Source organism: Talpa occidentalis, unplaced genomic scaffold (genome assembly GCF_014898055.3).
Source record: "Talpa occidentalis isolate TD23 unplaced genomic scaffold, MPIMG_talOcc4v2.1 talOcc4.19, whole genome shotgun sequence".
In the NCBI taxonomy this organism is placed as follows: Eukaryota; Metazoa; Chordata; class Mammalia; order Eulipotyphla; family Talpidae; genus Talpa; species Talpa occidentalis.
In genome coordinates, this window is record NW_023601962.1 from 423,030 (window position 1) to 439,928 (window position 16,899).

General features: G+C 40.8%; 1 long non-coding RNA gene across 1 annotated transcript; it reads right to left on the reverse strand.

The window, feature by feature from the left end:
* Nucleotides 1-4,943: 4,943 nt before the first annotated feature.
* Nucleotides 4,944-8,633, reverse strand: LOC129146218 (uncharacterized). Its single transcript, XR_008552724.1, has 3 exons — nt 8,531-8,633; nt 6,236-6,380; nt 4,944-5,033 (listed from the first exon to the last, which is right to left on the reverse strand). It is a non-coding gene; the product is annotated as an uncharacterized LOC129146218 (long non-coding RNA).
* Nucleotides 8,634-16,899: the final 8,266 nt, after the last annotated feature.

Sequence of the window (16,899 nt, forward strand, 5' to 3'; positions counted from 1 at the left end):
ATAAAAAAAAATAAAAATTTAATATGAAAAAAAAACCCAGTCAATTCTTTAAGGAACAAATTCTGTTCGAGTTTGCATCCTTTTTCAATTAGAAATGAGAACATCAAATATTTGGCAATAAATCTAACAAAAGAGGTAAAGGACCTATACAAAGAAAACCATAAAACAATGTTAAAAGAAATAGAAGAAGACACAAAGAAATGGAAAGACATCCCCTGCTCATGGATTGGAAGAATAAACATTATTAAAATGGCCATCCTACCAAAAGCAATATACAGATTCAATGCTATTCCAATCAAAATTTCAATGTCATTCTTCAAAGAAATAGAGAAATTATTGATGAAATTCATCTGGAATCACCAAAAACCCCGAATAGCCAAAGATCTCCTGAAAAAAAAAAAAAAGAAGGGAATGGAGGCATCACACTCCCAAACTTCAAACTCTACTACAAAGCCATCATCATCAAAACTGCATTGTATTGGAACAAGAACAGACACACAGACCAATGGAATCGAATAGAAAATCCAGAAATAAACCCACAGATTTATGGTCAACTAATCTTTGACAAAGGAGCAAAGAATATGCATTGGAGGAAAGAAAGTTTGTTCAATAAATGGTGCTGGGAAAACTGGGTTGCTACATGCAAAAGAATGAAGCTTGACCACTACCTCACACCATACACAAAAATCAACTCAAAATGGATTAAAGAACTAGACATAAAACCTGAAACCATAAAATACATAGAGGGAAATATAGGCGAAACACTACGTGATTTGCACATCAAAGACATCTTTACAGACACATCACCCAAAGCAGTGATAGTGAAGGCAAAGAAAAACAGCTGGGACTACATCAAATTAAAGAGCTTCTGCACAGCAAAAGAGACAATAAAAAAAAACAAAGAGAAACCCCACCAACTGGGAGAACATTTTTGCACACAACACTAATGATAAAGGACTGATCCCAAAAATCTACAGAGAGCTGATGAGACTCAACAAAAACAAAGAAAATAATCCAATCAAAAAATGGGAAGAAGAGCTAAAAAGAAACTTCTCTGAAGAGGAAATGCAAATGGCCAACAGACATATGAAAAAATATTCAACATCACTGGTAATCAGGGAAATGCAAATCAAAACTACCATGGGATACCATCTTACACCAGTGAGAATGGCACATATTAAAAAATCTAGCAACAAATGTTGGCGAGGTTGTGGAGAAAAAGGAACTCTCCTGCACTGTTGGTGGGAGTGCAAACTGGTCCAACCACTATGGAGAGCTGTGTGGAGATTTCTGGACCTACTAAACCTAGAGCTTCCATATGATCCAGCAATTCCACTCCTAGGTATTTACCCAAAGGACACAGAAACATCAATTCCAAAGAGCACCTGCACCCCTATGTTTATAGCAGCACTGTTTACAATAGCTAAGCTTTGGAAACAGCCCAAATGCCCCAAAATAGATGACTGGATCAAGAAAATGTGGTACATATACACCATGGAATATTACTCAGCATTCAAAAAATATAAACACATGCAATTTGCAGCAACATGGATGGCGCTGGAAGGGATCATGCTCAGTGAAATAAGCCAGAAAGAAAAAGGAAAATACTGGATGGTCTCACTCATAGCAGGAATCTAGAAAACTTAAATAAGGGACCAGGAAAATGAATAACTATAAGAAAGTGAAACTCAAAATCAACAAAAAACTATGAACCAGAGACACTTTTTGGGGGGTGGGTGGCGGAGGGGAGGGATTGGGGTTAAAATGGAGGTTTTGCAATTGTATGGGGAATATAAAAATAAAATTTATTATTAAAAAAAGAGATGAGAACAGGGCCCTCCTAGTGCCACAAAGTGTTAAGAAGCAGCCTATGACTCAATCTGTAGCCACTGTGGCACGAGTTCCATCCCTGGCCTGGGAGAAACCCACATGGCTCAGCAGACCTCTCTTGCCTCGAACGCTTCTCCCCTCAGGAGTGTATGTCAGTCAGTCTGCCTGTTCTGTTCCCCACTCTGTCTCTGGTGAATCCTCTCATCCCCCACACCCCTGCCCTGTACCCCAGTTCTTGTATGCATAAATAAATACATCTTTAAAAAAAAAGAAAAGAAAATGAGATCAAGTGTCTCTGATCCTCTCTTCCCCCATCAAGCCTTTTACAATATTTTTAATCATTTAAAGTAGCATTGAGGGGCCTCCCCGGTGGTACAGCAGGTTGAGCACAGCTCTGTGGGGCTGTCCACAGCCTCTGCAGTGCAGGTTGGATTTCCGGCTGGCCAGGGAGATACCCACATGGCGTGGCAGACCTCTCCTTTCTCACCTGCTGCTCCTCTCAGCAGTGTTTTCAATTCATCTGCCTGTTCTGCTCCCTGCTCTGTCACCTTCTTGTGCCTCTGGCCTTTACCCCAGTTCTTGTGTAAATAAAATAAATCTTTAAAAAAAAAAAAAAGTATCACTGATATATTTGTAGTGGATGTAGGGGAGGTGAAATGACACAGGAAGACTCCCACAACATTAGGGGGACACACCTTATAAGTAAGAATAGTCCAAAAGTTGAACAGAAGATATGAAAAGAGGGCATCTGTGACAACCTGGATAGAACTGCAGGGCATGGCCCTAAGTGAAATAAGTAAAAAGCAGAAAGACAAATGCCACATGATTTCAATCATGCGTGGCACTAAAAAAAAAATATGGGCAAAAACCAAAATAAACCCTTGGATTTTGCTAGAAGTGAGGGTTGGGGAGAAGGGAGGAAGGAAAATGGAGAGCAGGCTCATGAAAGTTATAGATTATGTTAATGAATAGTCTTCAATGTTTGGTGATCATTTTATAATTTTAAAATTTCTAAAAGATATGCAATATATTAATGCAGTTCTGTTTGCCTTATTATTTTGCTTAAGATGTAGGAATAACAAGAACCAATATTGGAAGATCATCTACCCTTATTTTATATATTTATGTGGTGAGTGAATGAGTGAATTCTACTCTGATTGATCTTTCCAAAATGTACATATTACTAAAAATATACATTTTGTCTAGAGCTGTGTGGGATGAAATCCAATTAATTAATTACCACTGAAAGTTATATTTGCAAATCACAAAATCAATAACACAATGCTTTGAGAAACAGGTGGTATTTGTGTGTGTGTGTTCCTTTTTTTAATACTGGAGTTTGGTCCACAAGTATACAAAATTCTGGGGAGGAAAAAGATGCTTAGTCAGAAATAAATGAAATAGAGAAAAAAATTAGTTCAAAAAATCAATAAAAGTAATATTTTTTTAGAGATAAACAAGATCTTTGGTTAGACTGAGTGAGAAAGGCTCACAATCAGAATGCTAGAGAAGATGTGACAACTGATATTGAACAAATCAAAAGAGACCAGTCAATGTAATAATCAATAAATTGGCTAACACAGAAGAAATGGATAGAGTCCTGAAGATATAAAACATACCCACATCATGAAGAAATGGAAAGACCTATAATTTGAAAGGAAATTGAATCGAAACCTCCCAAAGATGTCCAAGAAAAGTCTAGAAAGAAGTGACTCAGTTGTGAATTCTAAATATTTAAGGAGGATTAATAATCAGTTACCTCACACTCTTCCAAACACTGAAGGGGACCTGCCCAAACTCACTTTATGAGGGCAGAATATCCTCACACCAAAGCCAAACAGTAGACACACACACACACACACACACACACACACACACACACACACACACACAGTTGGTCGATATCCTATGGGATGAATATGGGTTCAGCTGTTAAAGGTTTCTGATGTTTCTCCCTCTTTCCCAAACTTAATGCTTTTCTAGAAGCACTTCTTTGTAGCTCCTATGATCTCTGTTCACATGAAAAAGACAAACATTATTTTGCAGCATCCACAAATACTCTTTAAAATTTCACTATTGTGGTAATTTTAAAATATCTATAATAGTTTATACTATTAAGATATCTATAATAGTTTATGGATTCTAATTCAATATTGGATCATTTAAATGTCATTTCTGTCCTTGAAATGCAAGCATCTTAGCTCCACTAGATCGATCAAATCTAGCACATCCTATACATTTACCATTCTTCTATCTTCGTCTACAACTGAATTCAAATATATATTTCATTATACCTCAAACATACATACTATTCCTCTAATAATAATATGCATTTCAACTTAATTTCTTGTTTCATATTTTTTCTAAAGAAATTCATCAAATGCTATAAACTATTATTGAACTTTCTACATTTAATACATTTCTATTCCTGTAAAAATTGTATAATTGCATTTTGGTGAGTTTATAATCTGGAGATACAGTAGGAAATGAAAATGGGAAACTATATAGGACATCATAAAGGAAGGGAAGATTCTGAAGAGATTTAAACTTCAGCTGATGCTAACATTTAACAAACTTTTTCTAAATAAGATGGAAGAAACTTTATAGAGTCAAAGAGGGAAAAAGAAGAATGAAGAACAATGGAAGGAAGGAATACATGGAAAGAAGGAAGCAGAAAGGGAAGTAGGAAGGGAGGGAAGAGAGAAGGACAAGGAGGGAGGGGGGAGGGAACAATTGTACTTCTTTATATTTAATTTCTGACTGAAGATTTTAAATCAAAGAGCATTTTTTTTCTTTCTATTCATCCCTATTTTGAGAGTCTCCGATACAATTAAGTCATCTGATATTTGATGTCTACAGCATTCTGTATTGCCTAGCAGGTACTTGAAAATTTAGCTTTCAAATTTAATTTGTTCTGATCTTATATGTCTATGCTCATAAAGTCAATAAACTCTCACTATAGTACTGTATAAAAAGGAGAAAATATCTTTTTTTTTTTTAGTTTTGAGAGCACTCTAAATATTTGTGGTGTTTCTCTCCTTGAAATTAATGAAGGGTTTCTTTGCTCCCCAATGATGGTCATGGAATGCAGAGCCTGAGAAAATTATCAGTATCTTATTTAATAAAATCTATTTTTCTTGTATGATCAGACTTCTTCATGATGAGTTTCAGTAACCGTAGTGACTTTCCTGTTGTTCTGAAGGCTGTGGAGAAACATAAAAATTTCAAAAGAATAACTCAGAACCGAGGCATATAGCATCCTCTTCCAAGAGAAAAATGTAAGATGTCATGTGAGGAAAGAAGGTAGAAATGGAGTTTGCACAGCAGAGAAACCCATCAAAATAACAGGGACATTACAAAATGGGAGAATACATTTACAAATTATACATCTGATAAAGGGCTAGCACATAAAATATATAAAGAATTCATGCAATTGAGTAGCAAGAAAAAATGTGATTAAGAACAGAAACAGAACAGACATTTCTCAAATAAGACATGAATATGGCCAAGAGGTACAGAACAAGGAGCTCAAGGTCACTTATCTCAGGGAGACGCAGATCAAGCCACACCACCTGTCACTACCCCCATTAGAGTGGCCACCCCCAAAATTTAGAGCAAGAACAAGTGTGGGAAAGTGTGGAAAGGGGGCCCGCACACAGCTGGTGAGAAAGTCAATGGGTGCAGCCCCTCTGAGAAATAGCGTGGGCTTTCTACAAAGTTAAAAATGGAATTAAGCTATGAGCCTGCAGGCTTCCTTCTGGGTATAGATACAAAAGAAAATGCAGCTGGAAGCGCGCCCCACCCCAGGCCCAGGGCCATGCTGCTCACAGTCACCAAGATGTAGAGGCACCTGTGTGTGCACTGAGGGCTGAGTGCAGAGAAATGGGATGTGATATAAGATTCTAGAGACTCAGGTCAAAACGGTGAGTCCCTGAGGGCATTATGGAAAGTAAAAGAATTTAGGCAGAGGAAGACGGAGACTGTGTGACATCACCCGGATCTGGAACCTAAAACCTGAACTCACAGGGACAGACTGAAATGATAGCTGCCAGGGCCTGGGGCTGGGGGAAAGGGTTGGTTTAGTCCCTAGTATAAACTTCCAGCTTTGAGATGAATAGGTTCTGGGTATCTAGTGTCCGTCCTAATGATAATAGCTAATGATACTATTGGAAATACTTAAAAGTTGCCCAACAGTAGCTCTTAAATGCTCTCCTCACAAGAAGAAAAATAAACCCATGTGTGTTCCAGGTGACAGAGGCTAAAAAACCTCTCTGGTGGCCATTTCATGAGCTATCTGTATACCAAGTGATCATGTTTGCGCCTTTTCTTAATGCAAAGTTACATGTAAGTCATATCTCATATGTGTGTGAGGAGTCACAGCAGGTTAAGTGATGTGATGTGTTACCGTCTAGTGAGATTGTCATTAAACCGCGTCAGCTTCCCAGGACCGGGGCTCCAGCCTCGACGCGAGCCGATGGCCTCTGCGTGCGCCATTTCCTTCCGGACCACCCACCTCAGCCCCAACACAGCTGAGATCATAGTGACATTCACTGAAATAAAAAAAAAAAAAGTAAAACACACCTCTTCTGTAGCTTTCTATAACCAATAATATTTTATTTGTATTGTAACTCATTTACCACTATTTGAATTCTAAACTTAGACATTTCAGAAAGATCAGACTCCTTTCTCCTTTATTTTTCCTCCAAATTAATTCCTAAGGAATAAAAACCTGTTTATGTTTATATATTTCATCTGTGTATACAATCAAATTAAAATCTCAATTTTAGGGCCTCCCTGGTGGTGCAGGCCGTTGAGCGCCACAAGGTGAAGCTGTCCACAGCCTCTGCAGCGCGGGTTCAATCCCAGACGGCCAACAATCCCACATGGCGCAGCAGACCTCTCCTGTCTCACCCGCTGCGCCCCTTAGCAGTGTACTTCAGTCGGTCTGCCTGTTCTGTTCCCTTCTCTGTCTCTGGTGAATCCTCTCACCCTCTGGCGCATCTGGCCTGTACCCCGGTGTTTGTATAAATAAATAAATATTTTAAAAAAATAAATTAAATAAAATCTCAATTTTACATAATGTTCACATGTCCATAGTGTACTATGAAGTCTATGATAAAGCAGCTAGAAATTAAAATTATAGATGAAACTTTCCTTATAAGAAGTAAATCAGTAACTTTAATGTTTATGCCCACTTCAGAATATGACTATCAACCTGTTATTTAACTATGAAAGTTTATATTTTCATATTTGTACATATATAAATTATGCATATATATGTATATATATTTGTGTATATATATATGTTCTGTCAGAGGTGCCATTTTCTTTTTCAGTTTAGTACTGCACATTATTTCGTAGATTCAGATTTTAAATACAGATTTAATTATACTTTAGTGAATAAGGTAATTTTTTTTTTTTTGTAGAGGCATGTTTTATTTATTATTTGTTTTGTTTGTTTGTTTGTTTATACATGCACTGGGTACAGTCAGAAGCGTGGGAGGGTGAGAGAATTCACCAGAGCCAGAGCGGGGAGCAGAGCAGGCAGAAGGACCGAAGTACACTGCTGAGGGGAGCAGCGGGCGGCAGGAGAGGTCTGCGCGCCATGTGGGACCCTCCTCCAGTGGCCGGGGAGCAGCCGGGGATCGAACCGGCACCGCAGAGGCCGCGGGCAGCTTCGCAACCCGGCGATCAACCGCTGCGCCACTGGGGAGGCCCTGAATAAGGTAATTTAAAAAGACTTAACTGATTCCCTATGGCTATCAGGGTGTACTACTGTGAAAATCATTCTATTTGCAAAGTGTAAATCCCTTATTTAATAGGAAAGATTAGGTTTGTTTCTCTATTTTGTCTTATTATAAACTCATCATGTTTATCATCACACAAATTGTAAAGATGCAGAGGATTGTGAAATGAATGAATAAATCTTGATTTGGAATTTATCATTTTATGAATTCATAAAAGATTTCAAAGAATATGTTTATTCTTTTCCTTGGATATTAATGAGGTTTTAATGATTGTAAAAATATGAAAGGATGCCTATAAATACAAATATGTTTGTAAGTATGATAATCATTCACGGGAAGTGTCATAGCCTATGAAAATTCAACATGTTTATGTAAACTTTTAATTCCCTGAGGGCCTAAGAAACTGTTAGTGAGCAATGCTATGACTCCTGGATTGCCCTAATATTCTATTCTTTTAAAAAGTGGTGAGTACACAGAGCTAACTTAGGATGGATTTCAGTTTGTTTCTTTGAGCAATAGGAAAGAAAACAAAGTTATACATAGAAAATAGTTTAGATTAGATTATTCCACAAGTTATTTGGAGCATAAAGTTCACACAAATTAATGTCTTGCCTTTTCAGACTGGCATTTCCCAAATGCCATTTTCCAATTCTCCATAAATTATGACACTTTGAAAATGAGGGAGCCACATGATGACCGAGCTGTAAAACGGCTACAGTTAGATACTCATTTTCTCAATATAAAGTATGACATGTGTTGATTGCATTGTTTTTAGAGTCCCAGCAAAAATCGCTGTCTCCCAAAATTGGCTACTGAGGAAAAGAACGATTTTGAAATTGAGGGACTCTAAGCAATGGGACCAGAGAGCCAAGCCAACCCCCTGTGTGGTCAGCATAAGGGCTGCCTTTCTTCTCTTCCTCTCACAACTGTGCTGTGGCCTCTTCTAGCCTCACCTTCAACCACCCAGCAGACCTGTGTGTTCCATATTCTGGTGCACTTGACCGTCAAGGGGCTTCTCTCCAGGCAGATCCCCCAGGAGCTTCATTTCCCTCTTCTTCACTGGAAGTCAAATAGTTATCCCTTTCAAACGTTTTCAAAATCTGCACTTCTTTAAAGAAAACAATCACTGTGAAAAGCCCATTTAAGAAAAGTAAAGTGCTGAGAAGGATGTCACCCTAGCAATTATATGCCTATTAAATACCAACACAGGATATTTTATTTATTTTTTTAAGACCTAGCATATTTGTTTTATTTTTTTAATGTTTAATATATTTTATTTTATATAATTCTACATCATTTTTTATTTTTGCACAATGTATACATCTTCATCCTGGTTATATTCCCCATACAATTGCGACCCTCTTATTTTGACCCTAATCCTACCATACCCGTAGTGTGTCTCTGGTCCACAGTTGCTTGTTGATTTTGACTTTTTCTCTATTATAATTAGTCTTTTTCCTGGTCCCTTGTTTGGGTTTTCTAAATTCCTGCTATGAGTGAGACCATCTGGTATTTTTCTTTTTCTTTCTGGCTTATTTCGCTGAGCATGATCCCTTCCAGCTCCATCCATGTTGTTGCAAACTGCATGTGTTTATCTATTTTGACTGCTGAGTAATATTCCACTGTGTATATATACCACATCTTCTTGATCCAGTCATCTATTTTTGGGCATTTGGGTTGTTTTGATAGCTTAGCTGTTGTAAATAGTGCTGCTATAAACACACTGGTGCAGGTGCCCTTTTGAATTAATGATTCTGTGACCTCTGGGAAAATACCTAGGAGTGGAATTGTTAAATCATATGGAAGCTCCATCTTTAGCAGACTGAGGACTCTCCACACAGCTTTCCATAGTGGTTGGAACAGTTTGCACTCCCACCAGCAGTACAGGAGAGTTCCTTTTTCTCCACAACCTCGCCAACATTTGTTGTTGCTAGTTTTTTTTAATATGTGCCATTCTCACTGGTATAAGATGGTATTTCATTGTAGTTTTGATTTGCATTTCCCTGATTATAAGTGATGTTGAACAATTTTTTAATGTGCCTGTTGGCTATTTGCATTTCCTCTTTGGAGAAGTTCCTCTTTAACTCTTCTGCCCATTTTTTGACTGGATTATTTTCTTTGTTTTTGTTGAGTCTCATCAGCTCTTTTGTAAATTTTTGTGATCAGTCCTTTATAATTAGTGTTGTGTGCAAAAATTTTCTCCCAGTTGGTGGGGTTTTTCTTTGTTTTGGTTACTGTCTCTTTTGCTGTGCAGAAGCTCTTTAATTTGATGTAGTCCCAGCTGTTTACCTTTGCCTTCCCTATCACTGATTTGAGTGATGTGTCTATAAAGATGTTTTTGTGGTGCATATCATGTAGTGTTTTTAATTTATTTATATAAGTACTGGGTACAGTCAGAAGTGCAGGAGGGTAAGAGAATCACCAGAGCCAGAAGGGAGAGCATAGCCGGCAGACTGGGGTCCCATGTCATACATCGGTCTTTTGCCCCCCAGGCATTCCCTGTCATACCTCGTGATGCCTTCCCAGCGTGATCCAGCTTTGTGCTCTAGTTTGATTTGAAGGGCACCTTGAAGGATTGGGCTCCTGTACCTAACTGACTGGCCATTTTGACCTTGCTATAGGTGACAAAATGGTGGTCAAACAGGCTGCTTAGGAGTAGCAGACACACATGTCCCCCTTTTTTGTTTTAATTAAAAAGAGGAGAGGTGGGAGGAAGGGGGGAAAAAGGGAGGAAGTCTAGGCAGGCCATAGGCCAGGCAAAGAGTCATCTTGTTAGTTTGTGTCTTTTAACTTGCATCTGATGATAGCAGGAACATCCAAGTTACTGTTAGCCGAGAGAGAGGAAATGAAGGCCACAAAGAGGTTAGTTGATGTGGCAGGTACTCCCTGCTGAGCCAGTAGTGTCTCTGCTGATGATGCAAGGCGCTTGATGGCTCCCCATGTTATGGCTGGAGAATCAGGAGTTTTGTGTTTTCTTCTAGAAGAGTGGTAGGGTTTAATATAGGAAGCCGGAATCCACTGAACACGTTGGCAAAGCAAAGCTTGTAAAGAAATGAAAGCCGATAATAGGGCTTCATCAATGTTAGTGTTACGAAAGGCAGAAGAGATGTCTTGTACTAGGGCGGTAACATATAGTGAATCAGAAATAATATTAAGTGACTGTGAAGGAAATTAGTAAAGAGCCCAAATAACAGCTGCTAGTTCAGCACGTTGGGCTGAAGGAAAAGATGTAGTATAGGCAGTTTGCCACATCGCATCCAACACTGTGCGCCAGACCATGACTCAGCGGCCTGTAGTGGAGGAACCATCTACGAAGATAGTAAGAGCTTGGGGAATGGGAGAATTAATAACAATATCAAAAGAATGAATAAGTTGTAGGGATTGAATGCATTTATCAGGGTGGATTGAATAAAAGAATGATCTGATGTAATCCTGGAAAACAATTTGAAATTGCTCCAACTGAGTGAGGAACCATTTTCTTTCCTGCTTGGAGAGGCCTGTGTTAATAGAGCCAGGATAATAACCAGATAAGGACTGACAATGAGAATGACCTTTTTGTAACAAGGAACATCTTTGAGAAAAATAAGTAGATAGATGATTTTTAGGCTGGGAGGGAAGAAATAGTCATCCAATAATGCAGAAGAGTGAGGTCAATTGTCCAGTAATTCCTGTAGGAGAATGGGGGGTATTTACAATAAGCAATGAGAGATATTTTAGGGTTGCACCTGTCAAAACAAGAAGAGTGAAGGCGGTTGTTAAGAAATGTTAATTGTTGCTTTGCTTTGTTAGTGAGCGAGCGATGAGAGGCTGGGGCTGGATCGCCTTTTAAAGAGGCAAACAGCTCAGAAAGAGCATAAGTGGGAATTCCAAGAACTGGACGAAGCCAATTAACGTGTCCTAAAAATTGTTGTAAAGTCGATAATGTGACGGAGTCAGATAAATGTAAAGTAGGAGTCTTAGGAATTACTTGAGAATGTAGCATCTTAAATCCTAAATAAGAATAAAGGTTAGAATACTGAATCTTATCAGGTGCCACCACCAAGGCTGTAAGTTTTAAATGGTCATTAAAACTTCTGAACAGACCTGTAGATGATTGGTAGAGGATGCTGCTAACAAGGTATCATCCATGTAGTGGTACATCAAGTGAGACGGAAACTGAGTACGGACTGGACGTAGGGTGTTGTCCACAAATAGCTGACACATGGTGGGGTTATTCATTATTCCTTGAGGTAAAAAAACACCATTGAAAACATTGTAAGGGTCAACCGTTATTAATCTCAGGAACTGAGAAGGCAAATTTTCCCTTATAATCTGGGTGTAAAGGAATTGTGAAGAAACATCTCCACAAACAGGAAATGAAAAAGTCAAGGGAATCATATCTGGATTAGGGTGGCCTGGTTGAAGTGCTCCCATTGGCTGCATTTGAAAATTAGCTGCCTGTAAATCCTGAATAAGTCACCATTTCCCTGATTTTTTTGGAATACAGAATATGGGGATGTTCCATGGACTGGTCGAGGGTTCCATGTGACCTAAATGTAATTGTTCATTTATTAATAAGCAGACTTGAGCCAATTTATCCTCCTTTAGGGGCCACAGCTCCATCAAAACTGGGGGACCCACCCATTTAATTTTGAGTGGAAGAATAGCAGTGACTGTAGCTAAAAATGCGACATAACAGAGATGCGCCAATGAGATAATAAATCTCGTCCCCACAGAGTAGTAGGAATGGGAAGAATAAAAGGGTGAAAGTAAGCCACTCTTCCATCTGGATCAAAACATTGTAATGAGTGGGAGCTTTGGTGTAGACAGGTGGAGCTGCCTATTTCTGATAAGGATTCAGTTATGGAACAGGCTTGCCAAGTAGGGGGCCAGTCCCTTTTTGCTATTATTGAGACATCGGCTCCTGTGTCAATAAGGCCAGTAAATGATTTGCCCAAAATAGAGACAGTTAAAGAAGGTCGGGTATTTGTAATAGCAGTTGCCCAAAAGGCTTGATTTCCAGAGCTGCCAAACACTCAAGGGCCTCTTTGTTGAGATTGTGAGGTTGGGGCCCAGTATGTTAAAAGTAACAACTGTGCAATACAAGTATGAGGAGAGACAACTACATATTTATGGGCCATAAGCATAATCTTAATTTCCCCTATGTCATCTGAGTTCACTACTCCTGGGAGGATGAATATGCCATTTATTGTAATGCTTGAACACCCTAGGATTAGATCTACATAACCTTGAGGGAGTGGCCCAAAAATGCCAGTGTTACCAAGGCATACTTCACCAGAGATATTAAGAATTAATTCATGAGTAAGAGACAAATCCAATCCTGCATGCCTTTAAAGGCTGCCTTTAGATCGAAAATTGATTGGTGGGGTTTCTCTCCTGAGGCTGGGGATTTAGAATGCTATTCTGAGGCCACGTTGCTAGTGACGACCCGGGAGCTTCCATTTGTGACAGGTAGCTGGCTGGGGATACGCAGTGGGGTCTGGTAATTGCCCTTATTTGTTTGAGGGGCGCTCTGGCTTGAGCCCTTCTGCCCATTTCCCAAAATCGGGCGACTGTCCCTGGTAAATTTAGACCAGCAGTGAACTGCCCAATGGAAGCCTCACTGACAATGGGGGCATTTGGTCTTTGGTTTGTTTATTTTAGGAGCTTCCCCTGAATTTGAATTAAGACAGTTTATATGAAAATGACCCATTTGTCCACACTTAAAACAAGGGGCTGTTTTTGTAAAGCAGAAGCCAAGACCAGCGCCTTACGGGTTTCTGTCCCAATATCCTGGCAAGCCCGTAGCATATCTGTGATAGTATGAGGCTTGCCCACTATGGAAGCTAGCACCCTTTTGCAGTGAGCATTAGCATTTTCATAAGCCAACTGTAATGTTAAAACCCATCTAGCTTCTGCATTATCAGCTTGGCGAGCTATTGCCCTCTGGTCTATGAATTGTAGATATAATTCAGAGGCTTCTTTCTGGATAGAGGCAAAGGAACAACCCAGAGCGGTATCATCAGGAACTCAAGCCCAGGCCCAAACAGCTGCATCTGATATCTGGGTATATGCCCTCTCTTCTAAATGTAATTGATCTTGTACAGTGACATATATGCTCTCGCCTATAAGCATGTCTAGTGTGATAGGAATATTTTCTGCTGTGTTACGGCATGTCTGTATTTCTAAGTAATCCCTAAATTCTTGATACTACAAGGCATATTGTGGTGCACTGAGAACTGTTTTTTACCAACAGTTTCCAGTCCCATGGTGTCATCTGATAACTGCCACCTATTCCTTCAATGATTCCTCTTGTAAAGGAACATGGTATTCAGTTTTCACTGATGCTAGACCTTAATTCCTTAAAAATAGAAAAGGAGATATTATCATGGGTTATACAACCCCTTTTTGTACTAACAGGAAATGCAAGAAGTCCATCTTGTTTACTGCCTTCATAAGCATTTTTTTCAGCTATGGTTAGCTGACAAGAATCTTGAGACATTGGCAGATTAGAATGAATGGTAAGAGACTGAAATGCTCTAAGAATTTCTTGAAGCTTATTAGAGAGTTCAGTGGAGGGTGCTGTAACATCCTCTACTTGATTCCCCAGCATTAGCCTCTGAAGAGGACTTGTGATCAGGGTCAGACTCAAAAGAGTTCAGTAAAGTTTCTTTAGTATCTTCATGTAAAGGGAGAGCGCTAAGTTGTTCTTTATAATTGTTCTAGGGGAGGTAGGATTATTACCCATGTTTTTGGGTTTTTTTTTTTTTTTTTAAGATTTATTTATTTATTTATACAAGCACTGGGTACAGTCAGAAACGCGGGAGTGTGAGAGAATTCACCAGAGCCAGAGCGGGGAACAGAACAAGCAGACTGATGAAGTACACTGCTGAGGGGAGCAGCGGGCAGCAGAAGAGGTCTGCACACCATGTGAGACCCTCGCAGGCAACCAGGGATTGAACCAGTGCTGCAGAGGCTGTGCGCAGTTTTGCAGCCCAGCGCTCAACCGCTGCGCCACCAGGGGAGTCCCTATTACCCGTGTTTTTTAAGAAGAAAAAAAGATTTAACTGAAAAACTCACAGAAAAAGTTAACATCACAGACTCAGTGCCTGTGGGCCTATTATCAGGTGGATTATCGTCACAGATGCTGGGTCTGTGGGCCTATTACCAGGCTGATTTGGAAGAAAAAGAAGATAGGAAAGACATGACTGAAAACACCTTCTTACTGCTTCGTCACAGACTCTGAGTCTGTGAAGCATTTTGGCCAGGCTTGAGAAGACATCCAATTCCCTTCTCCGGGCTTGAGAAGTGGGGTGTGGGATCCCTGTTTGGGCTCCACTTGTTGCCACACTGACAAAGAAACAAGAGTTGTGAAGCAGGTGACACAATGCTGGATGCTGCTGAAGAGCAAGATCCTGGCCTTTTTATTAAAACATGGTATTGGTTGTAAGGGGGAGGAGCAAAGGAGATTAAGGGGAAGGGGATTAAAGAGAGGGGAAGGGTATAAAGATTATGGATTATGAGTCTGGCCTCCAGGCACTTCTTATCTAATTGATGACACACCCTAATTCCCAGCCATGGTTTGAATCTTATCAACAAGGTGTTCCACTGATCAGCTTCTGGGATCCCTTGTCATACAACAGTCCTAAGCCCCACTCCAACCCCGGGTGTTCCCAGTCATACCTCGTGATGCATAGCCTTCCCAGCGTGATCCAGCTTTGTGCTCTTGTTTGATTTGAAGGGCACCTTGAAGGATTGGGCTCCTGTACCTAACTGACTGGGCCATTTTGACTTTGTTATAGGTGACAAAATGGTGGCCAAACAGGCTGCTTAGGAGTAGCAGACCCACATGATACTCTCTAGGCTGCTCCGACTCTGGGGATCAGTACCGTTCACTTTGTTAAACAGGTCCCAGCACTGGACCAAAAGTTAGTGGGACACATAGAAGTATCCACTCAGGAAGTGCTCCCTGAGCTCCCAGAGGTTGGTCCCCACAAAGGGCAGTGCCCTGGTCACCATCTTGTGGAGGATGATGCCCAGGCTCCACACATCTGCAGTGGGGCTGGTATAATGATGGTGAAGTTAGACCTCAGGGGCCATGAATTATGGGCTGCCACAGTACGTGCTTAGCGCCTTGTTGTTGTATTGGTAAACCAGACACTGAGCCTGAAGCCTGCCAGCTTCATGTTGTTCTTATAGTCCATTAGGATGTTCTGGGTCTTCAGGTCCCAGCGATGCCTTTGGTGTGGCAATAGCTGAGGGCTGAAAGGATCTGCTCGAACTTCTGGTGGGACTCCCTCTTCATGACACACCTGCACTGGCACAGGTAGCCCTGCAGGTCGCCGCCCTCCATGTACTCCATCACCAGCAGGAGTTCATCTCCGGTGTCCACGACTGGGAACAGCTGAATGATGTGCAGGTGGTGAAGTGCCTTTATGCACCTCATCTCACTCTCCAGTGACTTGTGGTGGGGCTGCCTGGATTTCAGGATGATCTTGATGGCCACCTCCGTGCCCATGAACGTGTGTAGCCTGAGCTTCACCTTGGGGTGGGCACCCTCCCACAGCTTTCAGAGCACCAGGAAGTTTTTTATTTTAGGTCTCTTGGGAGTGTGGCGCTTAAGCATAGTGAGTGTGGATGGCACTGACTACACTCACCAGCCCTGACTGTACTAACAGCCCTGAGCAACCTCTGCTGACAGCATTAGCTCTCCTACAATATTAACAAATGTACCATTAATGTAGTATGAATAGTAATCAATAAATCCATTCTTCATATCCTAACATTTAAAACTCTCTGGGCCATGGTTTTCCTCCATTTTTGCCAATGAGCTGAGTGTGCCCATTGGCCACCTTGCAGGCCAGAGGCAGGGGAGACTCTGGCAGGTCAGCAGATGCTGTAAAGCTCGGACTGTATGCTCCCTCTTCCCTGTGTCTGCTACTCTCCTGTCTTGCCTGCTAGCGTGAGTGCACAGCCCCTTTTCTCACTTTCAAGAGTGTTGCCAGCCGCACAACATGGGGTGTGTGTCTGTCACATTGTGCTGCCTGCCATGGGTGGCCTGTGCTGTGGGGACACCCACTGACCTGACTCAGAGATGGGGCTGGGGCAGCTGGGGGTGGTCAGCACCCACCAAGATTTCTGGCTTAGAAATATCTGCTTCTTGCTTGAATGGGGGTTGGGGGTGGGTGTTTGGTTGGCAAAGGACAGGTCCAGATGTTGTGACCCTGAGCCCTGCCGGAATTTCCTAGCATCTGGAAATGGTGTGTTCAGGTAAACAGTGGGAGTTCAGTTGCCACTCAGGCTGCAGGTTCCTTTCACTCCCCAGGCCTACCATGGCTATTCA